The following is a 12577-nucleotide window of genomic DNA, read 5'->3' on the forward strand; positions in this document are numbered from 1 at the left end:
TTAATCATTTAACTTAATTTAAATTTAATACTTAATCATAATATATTGATGATTAATTATTGCTTTCATTAGTATTCAATACATACATCGCTCTTAAAAATTTCTCAAGTAATGAAATCTTTGTATATATTTTCAACTTATTAAATTGCTTTTTAAATATGTTAATTCGTTTAAAACTTTATTTGTGACAACATCGTACAGTAAAAAAACATCATTGGTTTGAGTCTCGAAATTGCCAATTACCTTCCGAAACAATTAAACAGTTTTAATATTGTGTCCAAATTACGCCAATGATTTACAAATTAAGTTGTTTATTACGTCTGACATTCACATTTAAATTGATATACACGTTAATTAGAAGTTAGGTACTTTTCCTACAGTGAAATTTGTTTTATCTATTCACATTATAATTTATATTTACTAGAACTGTTTTTCAGAATCAAAATAAAAAAAAACGATATACCGCCCAACGTGGGGCTCGAACCCACGGCCCCGAGATTAAGAGTCTCGTGCTCTATCGACTGAGCTAGCCGGGCTGATGATAATGTGATGCGCTATCGCAATTCTAGTTGTTTGTACTCAAATCACATTGCTTACATTACTGAATTAAATAATTAAACATTAATCTTTCAAGAGAGAATTGTAAAATACACTTACAACATTGAGGATTTATAGATTCACGTGTCAACATTTTTTTGTATTTACAACTCATAACGAGGGAAACAGTTTGGCGGTTTAATGATTTTATTAATATTAATACATTACCGTTGTAATACTTATAAGATATGCAGTTTCGAAACACAAACGCAAAAGAACTATCGCTATAACGGGTAATACAGAAAGAGTGTAAAAAGAGAGCTAAACTTGTTTCCTAAACGCATTACTATATTTTTCATGCATAATCGTAGTAAAATTTTCATGTAAGTATATTTAATGTCATTCAAACACAACCGGTTACTTGCGGATTTGTGTTATTGGTGTGTATTGATGAATGCTTTAATAATAACCCAATCGGTTCGTCTACGGATGTTAATACTGATTAGTCGCTCAAAACTATTTAATCAGATAATTCAAATGTTAATTTCTCGTGACTAAGGTCTAATTAACATTTCAGAATGCAAATTTACAATCCGCTGGTATATGAATCATGTTGCATAAATAAATTTAAAAAATCGTAATTGTTCCGTTAGCATTCATAAAAGTTGAGCTCGACGTACGTTTGACAATTAAACTCTATCTGTATACTGACGCAGAGAAACTTATTTCCCAAAGGATTTATCGGCTTTTGGCGTGGCAATAATGTGCATTAAAATTAATCAAGAATGGGTAAAGAGTTTTTTGACAATTTTCGTGGATGTGAACAGAACTATACGTACTTTTTTACGTATCAACAACAAAACGGATAAGAATTTAGGACAGTGGAAAAAATTCACCACACTCGATAAACGAAGCGCTGTCATTATTATGAGCGCAGGCCATACTGTGGTTTTGATAGACTGGTTTAATCTTAATGATTTGGGTCTGTGTGGAGTGTCGAGTGCTTACTTAATGCCAAACCGGTTTATGGGCGCTGCCATCGCCGCCAGTCGAGGAGAACGGTCTTCTGGAGTCGGTGTCGTGTAGACACGGCACTAATGAAGAATATGGAGGGGCGGGCGTGGAAAGTGGTAAGGTAAATCGAGGTGATTATAGTTGTGCGTAAGAATAACTAATAATAAAAAGGTCATGTAGTGAACCGTGAAAAGTAGTGGCGATGGGCGCGAAAAGAGTTCGGTGTGCACGTCCTTAGTCTCGTGGTAAACACTAAATAGTATTGTGCCCGAGGGCACCTCTGCCAGCGCAGTATACAGTAACATCGCCGAACATGATCGCCGGCGCGCACAACACTCATAATTCAACTGGTACTATCACAGCTGATGTTGTCAACAGAAGCGTTTGCGTTAGTCGGACGAGCGCGTAAAACTCGTATATACAACGTAGACTTTGGTGTACGCCAAGTGACAAACTGGCCTTGTTGGGGAGCACGCGCAAGTAGCGTACACACGACACACTCCCCAGAACGTGTAGCCGCCGCCATCGCGCTCAGGTGCTCATGTGCATGATGTGCCGTACTCGGTTTTTTCTAAAGGTCACACATCTGTCGACCATCCCGCGGTCTTATAATCGGCTGCAGATTCGATCCAACGAAACTTCAAAATCTCAACCGAACCCTCCAAATTGCTATAATTACCAGCGCTGAACATTTGTCGGGTAGAAATGATACAAACAACACAGCCGTTGACCTATTGCTTGGACCGTATTTATATTCTGGACTCGGTGAAAACGGAATAATTTTTGTTTTAAACAGACGCCGTTATTTTTCGTGTTTTTGTTCACTATGTCTAAGCTCCGACGGGATAATCGTTTAAAAACGCCAAGTTCAGTCTAAACTGAAAACACATGCAAATAAATATGTAGCGTATAACGAATAAGTAAATCACCGGAACAAAATTGTTACTCGAGTGACTGGATTAAATAATGGCAGTGTTTCAAACACATGATATTTCTAGTTCAGTCGTATAATGTGATTAATCAGACGGACAATTATGGTTGGAACGTGTAAAATTCGTCTCAAAGTTACACAAAAACTTAATGCGAATAGTATGTTACGATAGTTTTATTTATAAATGATTAAGCTCTGTAAAAATAGAACAATCGAATAACAGAGAATACGTTCACATGGTGTAGAGGTATTAATTTTGGAAAAGAAATAATATTTTATTTTGTAAAACCGGTCCGTTAAGATAATATTTGACCATAATAATATATTCATTGCCCGTTATATGCTTTCAAGTGAAATCGACTATAACACGCGTGAAACTTTAAACTTTATAAATGTTAACATTAAATTAACCTCAAGTGATATACCAGTGCTCGTGTTTCGACGATTTTATCTCGACCAATATGTTTAAATAACAATAAAAAGATATATTTTGATGTTACAACAAGTAAAAATAATAATCTGTTTTCGACAAGAAGAAAAACGTATGCCGCCGAATCATTTTTGACATAATAATTACGTAGAGCAAATGAATAAGAAAATGTTATTGAGTTTGTCAAAACGCACTCTTTTTAATTTGAAAATTAAATATTGAAATCTTTGAATATTATTCAATAACAATGTGTCACGCGTGAAAAGTTTAACGTTGAATTTCGTTTGTAATTCGGACCGTCCAAAAAAACCGGACCTACAATTAATAGGTAATACAGTCGATGATGCCAGTTCAATTTGTCACTGTGTTGTGCCGGTTTGGAACAGGTTCGTAATAGTACGGAAGGAGTTATGGTACCAATACAACGACCACTGTAACAACACACACACTGGACCGGGTGCGTTGAGGACGCCCTACTCGTGTCCCGTCTCGTTCTTTTGGATGCGTATAGCGTCCGTGATTTTATACTGCGGCGTAACACCGGTAGCCAGCGAAGTCGCTGAGTGACAGAGAGAGGAATATAAAAAAAGACGAGACCAACAGTCGAACACGTTGCAGTGGCGTGCGTGTGTTCGAGTGCAATGGGAATAGGAAAAAAAAAACGAATTGTAATATATCTAAACCCGTAAACAGGAGACTCCGCTAATGTATTCAACTGTGTGTAAAATCACGGGTGAGACATTGGACGGGGGGCGGAGTGGAAATAAAAAACCAGTCGTCTGAAGACATTTTGTTGAATTCATTAGTTATCCGAACGCCGCGCGGTTTGTATAATTTATTATTTGTTCATTCCGAACCCAGTACGGATTCTCCTCTGCGCTCTACCGTTTGTTATTGTTATTATTATTTTATACAGCCCATCTAAATCTATTGGCCCTGTTCCAGGTCAGCTCGTAGAAACGCTTAATGCTGACACGGGGCGCATTACGGACAACTACAATCAATTGCTATACCATAACGGCATTGATAATATACTATTGGGTTTGTGTAATTAAAAATCGGTATTTATTTACAACGGGTTGCGACGGTTATAAAAACATAATTTTTTGTTTCGATTGAAAAATATAGAAATCGCATAATCGTTTTAAATCGCTATTTGCGCATCCAACTGTTATGTAAATGATAAAATATTGACTACAAAACACTACCGTTTCGTTCTATCTAGTTTTAGTTCTAGTTTTCATGTAATGAGTATAATTATATATTTTTAGACTGGACTAGTAAGTGTACTTATGCGTTAGTACACTTACTAATGTCATCGTACAATTACGTACGGTTTTTTAATTCGTTTTGTGATTGGCGTATTTCTATTATAAAAAATATTAACAAAAAATAACGAATCCACAACGTGTTTTGACTTTATGATTTAAGGACAATGGTCGTTATGAATTATCTATTGAGTCGACTTTCTACCATTTTTTAGTTTTGTTACGCGCTATAAAATTATACACCGAAATTGTAAAATCATGTTCTACGATGCTCGGCTCCCGATGATGACTAATTATGTACACCCTGTAAAGATACAAATTAAAATGTGTACTGACCCTTTTCAAGTGCTGGAAACAGGTTTTTATTATTCCGCGACCTGTACGAGTGTGCGTGCGTACATTATAGTACTACGACGTATACAAAACAAAAAAAAAGGGATCACTTTACCCACCCAGATGATCCCTAAACGTCTTATATTGTGTATAATACATACATCGTCATGTCGTTGTCTGTGGCCTGCAAACACACACTGTACCGTACACGGTCTAGTGCAGGTCGACAAATCCGCGGTGTTCCGCATACAATAGAGTGAAGCGAGGGAGTCGAAAAATCATACGGTTCCAGTTTTTCGACCCTTTTTCCATTTCGTTTTTACTGGGGCGAGCAGGTGCTAACCTACACAGGTGTGAACCCGTAGAGTATATCGTCTTATCCTTCAACACATTAAGTCTCGCAAATTATTATTGTAACCAACACGCAACCGCTACTAATACTACGCCAAACACAGTGCACCCATCTATTTTGTATGATAATCACTATTAGATACAAACATCAATACGATTAGTTTGTCGGGATAGTTGAATTGTATTTCATATTTGAGTCGCTTGAACACATTAAGTCGTATGGCCCAAAAAACGGATGCCCGTCAAATAGGCTAAAGGGTACGGTTATTGGCACGTTAAGAAAAAAATACAGGTTTAAATCAGTGTATTTCATCTGTTACCGTGGTCGAAATTGTTTCCTAACAATAAAAAATGTAGTTGTATTCTATCATAATCTGTACAATAAAAATAAATGGTTTTCTTTAAAAATACGGTTATTGGCACCTCTATTTTTACATAAGAACTAATATTATTTATATTAGGCAGTTATTAGCTTTTTATAATTGGCATCCTTATTGAAATGGATTTAGTACCTTTCAAGGTTAAATAAAAGCCAATTTAACCTTTGCCAATAATTGTATATGTTACCTTACAAGAAATAATAATTTATCAAGATAATGTAAGAAGAATGCGATCGGGCGAGTCATTTGTTTTTAAAATAAAATTTGAAAAATTATTACACATCGATATCAGTTGCAAGACGTCAAAATTTTTTCCGAGTATACTTCTTCCGGAATCATCTTAAAATGTTTAATAAATAGTCACTACATAATTCATGAATTTTAGATTTTATTTGTCATATTAATATTGCCGTCAAAAAACACATGCAATACTACCTCACCAAAATATTTTAATTGTATAGAAATTATTTATTGCATTTTTTTTTAATAATTTGAGAGCGTAGGCGATAACGACTTTACAAATGTGTATCGATAAAATTTATCATAAAACTACTTGTTTGATCGATCACAACCGTTTTGATTTATTTTTACTTTTTAAGTTTTTTTTGATATGACGCATAGAAACTCTTATTTATTTTTGTTTTAAAGTTTTCATGTTAAGAAACACTTGGGCTCTCATTTATTGCAATATATTTGGTCAAATAGATGAATTATTTTTAAAGAATGATATTTTTAGTTGGTACGACAAGAGTTCGTTTACAAAGAAAAATTTTCTAGTCTTATTCAAATAAAATGTTCGTATAATTATTTTATAGTTTTGGTATTATTTTAATATTGGTTATGTCACATCATAGACGTAAATGCAGTCCTAGAATAACAGGATTGTAAAATTAGATAAAATTTGATAAATACGGTTATTTTCCACTCCTCAAAATCGCTTGTTGCTGTCGGCGCTTTGCTGCGGCTTAGAACTAATTTGTTTTACACGATACAACACGTTTTTTATACAGCTCAGTTTTAGTACCCGACGAGATAATGTTAAGCACGCGTAAAATTCGGGTCAAATTTAAAACCAAGACATGTTCCTTTGAAAATTAATTCATATTAATAAACAATCGATATCAATTAGGAGATAATAATTGAGTATATTCTAAATTTATGTTAAAACGTGTGCGTATTAATTATCCGACGTGTACACCGTAAGTATAACAAAAAAATTCCATGGAAATATATGCAACCGCAATAAGGTCACTAGAATTTTGGCTAATAAAAAATATATGTTACCAGTACGACCACTTCTAGTAATTAAATTTCATTCATGCGTCAAATGTAAATAAAATTACTTTCTAGTTGCTTATTGACTCACAGGTATTCATTATCAGGTTATGAAGATAATTTTTTTTTGATAATCTCGAGATCTCCAATTTAAAATAGTGATAAATTTGCATTCTGTTTAATTCTAAAACAACTTTTCTCGTATTATTGAGGCTCGCTATGTCGAAAATCATTTTTTTCTGTTTCCTAATATTTTATTCTACTGTCAATCGCATTTGTAATATACTCGTGACAATATTTAACTTCAAAACTTATGTGTTTCGCTCATAACTCTACGAATATTCGGTAACGAACTCGCAACAAAGCAATTTTATGAATTCAGACACGTCTAATTGTTTTTTTTTTTTTTACCTTCGTTGGCAAGCTGTACACGGTAAACATTGAGTGACCGTCGTAAATTCAGAAGTTTCCTTTGAACTTGATGCGAAACAAATGAACGTGCGTTGAATGTTAGTTATTATTTATTGAGTAATACAATGTTTGAGGTCATTATCAAGTTCTGAGAATGATAACATAACTTCTCGAATAATTATTTGCAATTGTCGACAGTGCGTTACGAGAGAATTATTAGGAAATTGTTATATATGTAGCGCCATCTAGCGGTGTGTTTAAAGTTTATTTAAAGCAAATACCAGTAAAAATGCGTTGCTCAACAAAAACAAACAACACTTTTTAACGAGAAAAATGTTTGTGAACGCTAATTAGCGATTGAAAAATATTAGAAATTAATAACAAGTAATTTAATAATAAGTTGTTATTGTTAAATTTTGGTAATTAAATAATGAGTAAGCTGTTGTTTTTTTATATTAACACGCATTTAAATAAAATAAAATATCCAACTAACCGTCCCGCTAGAATCTACATTGTAAAATAACTTTATTTTTAATAATAAAATTAAAAAAACGTTTCATTAGATAATAACCTTTGTTACAATTCAATATATATAGTGTTTTTTAAATAACCCATTGTTTATCGCATTATTCATAGAAATCCTGTTATTAGTAACCGTTTTCACGGTAAGGTATACTAATTAGACAAAATAGATCCCGTTACTCGATTTTCTTTTAATTTAATAATTATAATTTAACATTTTTACTGTGTAAAATTATTCTATGATCGCAATATGCAAAGTAAAAAAAATATATATTAAAATAATATTTTAATATTTTTAGGATGAGATTTGTATTTTTTTTTTATTTTGTCTTAGAGAAGGCGGTAAAACTTATCCTATATTTCAACTCTTTAAAAACAATTTTACTCTGCTGTAATTGTTAGGGATCAAGTAAATTGCTTGTAAATTTTGTATTTTTTTTTTTTTCATATATTTATATCGACAGATATAAAATGGAATGGTTACAATATGAGCTATTCGTGAATTTGTCACACTTGTTTAATAATTTCTGTTTTTCTCGAACTATAAGTCTCATCCAAAAACTGTATTAATTGGTGACGTTATCTGTTTCGTTCGTGTCAAGACTTTGATAAAATCAACCGATAGTCAATAGTTGGAATATAATTGTTATCTTGTTTATGCGAGTCAACAGTGCATTAGTAAACACCAGTAGTTGTGACTAGAGAATATTTAATGATAAAGTGATGACACGGTTGGTACGAACATTTATTTATTATTGTCGTGTATTATTATTGTTACTATTTCTCTGTGGCGATAAAAACCGTACAAGCGGATAGCGTTATAATATTATTTATTGCGTGGTGCGGGTGGTGGCCAGCAGCGCACAATCTGGCGGGACCACGTGTTCTCGGTGCAGCGGAAAGTGGCGGTGCACAAATCACCGTAGTACGGTGCGGCAGTCGCAGTGCGAGAGAGATGGACGGAATAGTAATAATGTAATAATATATACGACAAGTGTGTGCTGTGCTTCGGTTGTACGTTGGGATCAAGGCCATTTTTACAACCCGGCCACAACTCGATCCTAATTATACATACACACTATTACTATTTTCCTCTTACTGTTCCCCCCCTCCCACCCCACCCCCTCCAAACGACGATGCAGTTGAGTTTATCGTAGTTTTTTTTTCGTTTCGTTTATTTTTTTGTCTCTAATGACCCGAGACCCGTGTGTACACAAAAGAAATGCGTTACTGGTACAACAGATGATGAGAAGAAAAAGTGGAGGGAGTCAGGAGAAAGACGTGTACTGCTTTAACAGCCACAACCTATAGGATTGCACTTACTCCTTACCTTAGCGTATACAAATGCGATGCTATTAAGTACGTTCGAACCAGCTCGTTCGGGGTCAACAACAGTGCATAATATTATAATGGCCGCACTGAGTAGTGTCAAATGGTTTAAATTAGTCTGGTCATAATAATAAAAAATATATATAAATTTAATACACTGACACTGTTGCACTGCAGTCAATTAAACTACTCTATTTGTAATAACGTTTTAACATGGTGCGATAAAAAAAGCTGAGTAAAAAAAATTAGTTATAAAATAATTTGGCCAGCGAGCGAACAAATTATTTTCAGTTTATCGCTTGTGTTACATGTTTCCAACCTCTTCGCGATCACACTTTGTTTTTACTGTCATTTCTATAGCCTTGTAACCTCAGCTTATGATTTTTTAACATAGATCAATAAAAGTTAATTATGCTGTTTTTTTTTCCTAAACATGAATTTGTATACAATTGCATGGACACGTGAATTTTATGGTAACTAGACAACAGACAGAGTTTATACACTAATTCGCACTCGGATACTAAATTAATATAAACGTGTAATACTTTTGTATGGATTACATTAGATTAATTCATCTATAATATATAACATTGTTTAGACAAATGAACGAATAGTTATAAGAAGTATTATTTGTCGTATGTTTATGATTGTCACAGTGAATGATAATTTACTAAAACGACTCAAATATTGTAAATCGTATGCGTCATAAATTATGATAAGCTAAAGACGATTTAACAGCTATGATTATTTTATAATTAATTTTGGACTCTTAAGAGAAAGTGTCAGTCATCACCTAATTTTAGTTCTACCTAACTGCGTACTAAGTGTATGGAATATAAATATACCATTTAAAAAATTTAAATAAAATAACAATAATTATCATAATTAAATTAATGGTAAAATTAATCATTCTTGTAGTATAACAATTCTGATGTAAAATGATTAAGTGCTTTAAACACGCATTAGATAAATAAATTTAATCAAGATAAATATCTATTTAAAAAACTCAATTTAATCATAACAAATGGTTTTTAAGACCTCAACATTTTATACATAATAGATGGACGAAACAAATATTAACCAATTTTATTTTACATATTCAATCTATACAAACATAACATATAGGTACAAAAAGTTTTTTTAAGGATATTACAATATTTGAATATGTTGAAAATACGTTACCACTTAAATATCCTCTGAAATAGATCAATTTATAAATCATATTAATGTTACTGATAAAAGCAGTAAGGTATTCAAGATTTTAAGAGTTGAGGGGCAACATAAAATGTATTTGAAAAATATTTTTAGTAATATTAAAACATTTGATAACAATTTTTTCACTTTCGTATATTATAAATAAAGTAATAGTTAAAGAAAATAAATAATTAAATAACAAAATTTTTTTCTTTTTTTAAAAATTAACAATACATATTAATTTTTTTAATAATTTATTTATTTATTTATCCAACATAATATGTCCATAAGAAGTGTTTTATAGCAAATAAATTTTAAAAAATTGTCTAAAACTTTTAATTTTAACAACTTACAAAAATGTAATAATAACAACATCATAGTTATTGCATTCGTTGTAACATAGCATAGAAACTAAATTCAATTTTTATTTTAACGATATTAAAGTTATTAATAATATCATACCATGTTCAGGATTTGTAATCAACCATAAACTGCTATAACCATAATATTTCAATACTTATTATCAAAATGGCTCATAATAGGGTTGTAGATAGAAATTTTCTGTAATTAGTTTTTTGTGTGGTTGATAAAAAATTTGTTTATAAATATTTTTATTCACCTCATAAAATAAACAATATGCATAATTAAAAAAAAAAATTACCCGGATATGAGATTTGGAGGGATACAATTACCCCCACCATAAATAAAGCATTAGATGAAGGCCAAACCGGTAGCTACCAATCATTTTTTTTTTATCAAACTAGGATTTTTGTAAATTTTTATTCTTCTATCATTATAATTTTAGAATAATACCTTAAACGTGATAACAATATATTTGACGGTATATACATGATTTCTAAGCCTTGGGCGATTTGTATGAAACACTGTTATTGCAAGAAGTACAGTGGCAATTATATAGTAACGTACACGTGTTAACTGATGATGTTTTGTTTTTATGGAATCATAAATTCGTATATGATGTATTAGTTTTTAAGACAAACCACACTTCTAAGAGTTTAAGGAGGAGGAGCTGAATCGAGAAGTTTAACTTTAAAAAAGATGGCATCACGCTGCCTCGAGACGTTATCAAACTACATTGGAGAATATAATTATAATTTTCATTTATTTCAACCGTTTACTGTTGGGTAAAAAAATAAAGCCGTAAAATTACATTTAAGGTGAGCATATGTGTTTGCATTTTCACTAAACGTAAACACCGGATGATCTGATGAGATTGATAAAAATGAGAATCCGGTCATGCGATTATTTTAGACAAGCAGCAATAACATTTTAAATAATCTTTACATTCGTGCGTTCATCGGTCGTGCCACGATTTCAGGTAGTAATCTTTTTTTAAGTGTAAAAAACAGTAAATTATACTTGATTCGTTAAATGTATACTAGGGACTCGTTAATGTGTAACTCTATTTATCTCTGAACGCCTTTCGAGAAAATATCAATATATAACTATAAAACTTGGTATGTGTTTAAAAACATTGTTTACAGATATTATCATTATATAGAGTAGGTACAGTTCCAGTATAAATATTGGGGGGTATTTCACTATTTCTGTTAGAGTGAGAGCTGTATTTTAAAAAGAGAACCTTTTTTTTTTAAATAATTCTTGTCTTTGGGAGGTACACTGCTCCTGTATCGCATCTAATTAATGAAATAATTTGTCCAAAATTTTATTAGAAAATAAGAATTATAGTTCATTTGACACTATCAATAACTTATTTTAAATCTGATGAAAATTTAATATATAAGAAACATTAAATAAGAACAGTTTTCTAACAATTAATTATTATTAACTAAATGCAGTTCTTATAACATACAAATGAGACATAACTAATGGATTCTTTACGGCAATTAGAAAAAAACGAGAGTGGAAGTAAACACTTTGGCCTTGAATTTACGTGTACACTAAACACGATCCATTATTCAAATCAATATTTTACCTCAAAATGTTTGATAACATTAATTTTAGAAATCATTTATCGACAATTATAATTTTAATAATTTCATCTAGCAGGTAAAATGCATTAGGTAATTTATTGGCCATTAGTTTTTTGAAAAACGAGAAAATAAATCAGAAAAAATATGTTATCTTCTCTTAATGTTAAAAATTATAAGCACGACAAATTAAATAAATATATAATTATTTTTCTTGGTCGTATATTTTATAAAATTGAAGAGCAGAAAGATTGTTTATATTTGTAGTTTTTGTTGTTAAAAATAGGAAACTAATTATATGTAAATATGTTAGAAAAAAGATGTATCACGATAATTTTCAATGAATAAGAAAAAAATTACTTAAAATCATTGTTTAAATTTGTTATTTAAGTATCATAATGAAGTTAAAGACCTAATTCTAATAATATTTTTTCGTCACATCATAAAACTGCATGTATAATAATAAGGAGTTTTTTTATAGTATATTCTTTTCATATATATTTACATTTATAAAATATTTCATAAAATAAAATAATTTGGTTATGATGCTTGAAAATGAAATTTTATTATTATAATTATTCAAAATACTAAAGCTTTCAAATTAACCAACTATATGCTAAATGGTTACAAATTTCACCAAGAAACTATCT

General features: G+C 31.3%; 1 non-coding gene across 1 annotated transcript; it reads right to left on the reverse strand.

Annotated features, from left to right (window-relative positions):
- Window positions 1-463: 463 nt before the first annotated feature.
- On the reverse strand, window positions 464-536 carry Trnak-cuu (transfer RNA lysine (anticodon CUU)). The gene has a single exon. It is a non-coding gene; the product is annotated as a tRNA-Lys (tRNA).
- Between the last annotated feature and the right edge of the window lie 12041 nt (window positions 537-12577).

This window comes from Daktulosphaira vitifoliae, unplaced genomic scaffold, assembly GCF_025091365.1.
Source record: "Daktulosphaira vitifoliae isolate Bord-2020 unplaced genomic scaffold, ASM2509136v1 Scaffold_3, whole genome shotgun sequence".
Classification (NCBI taxonomy): Eukaryota; Metazoa; Arthropoda; class Insecta; order Hemiptera; family Phylloxeridae; genus Daktulosphaira; species Daktulosphaira vitifoliae.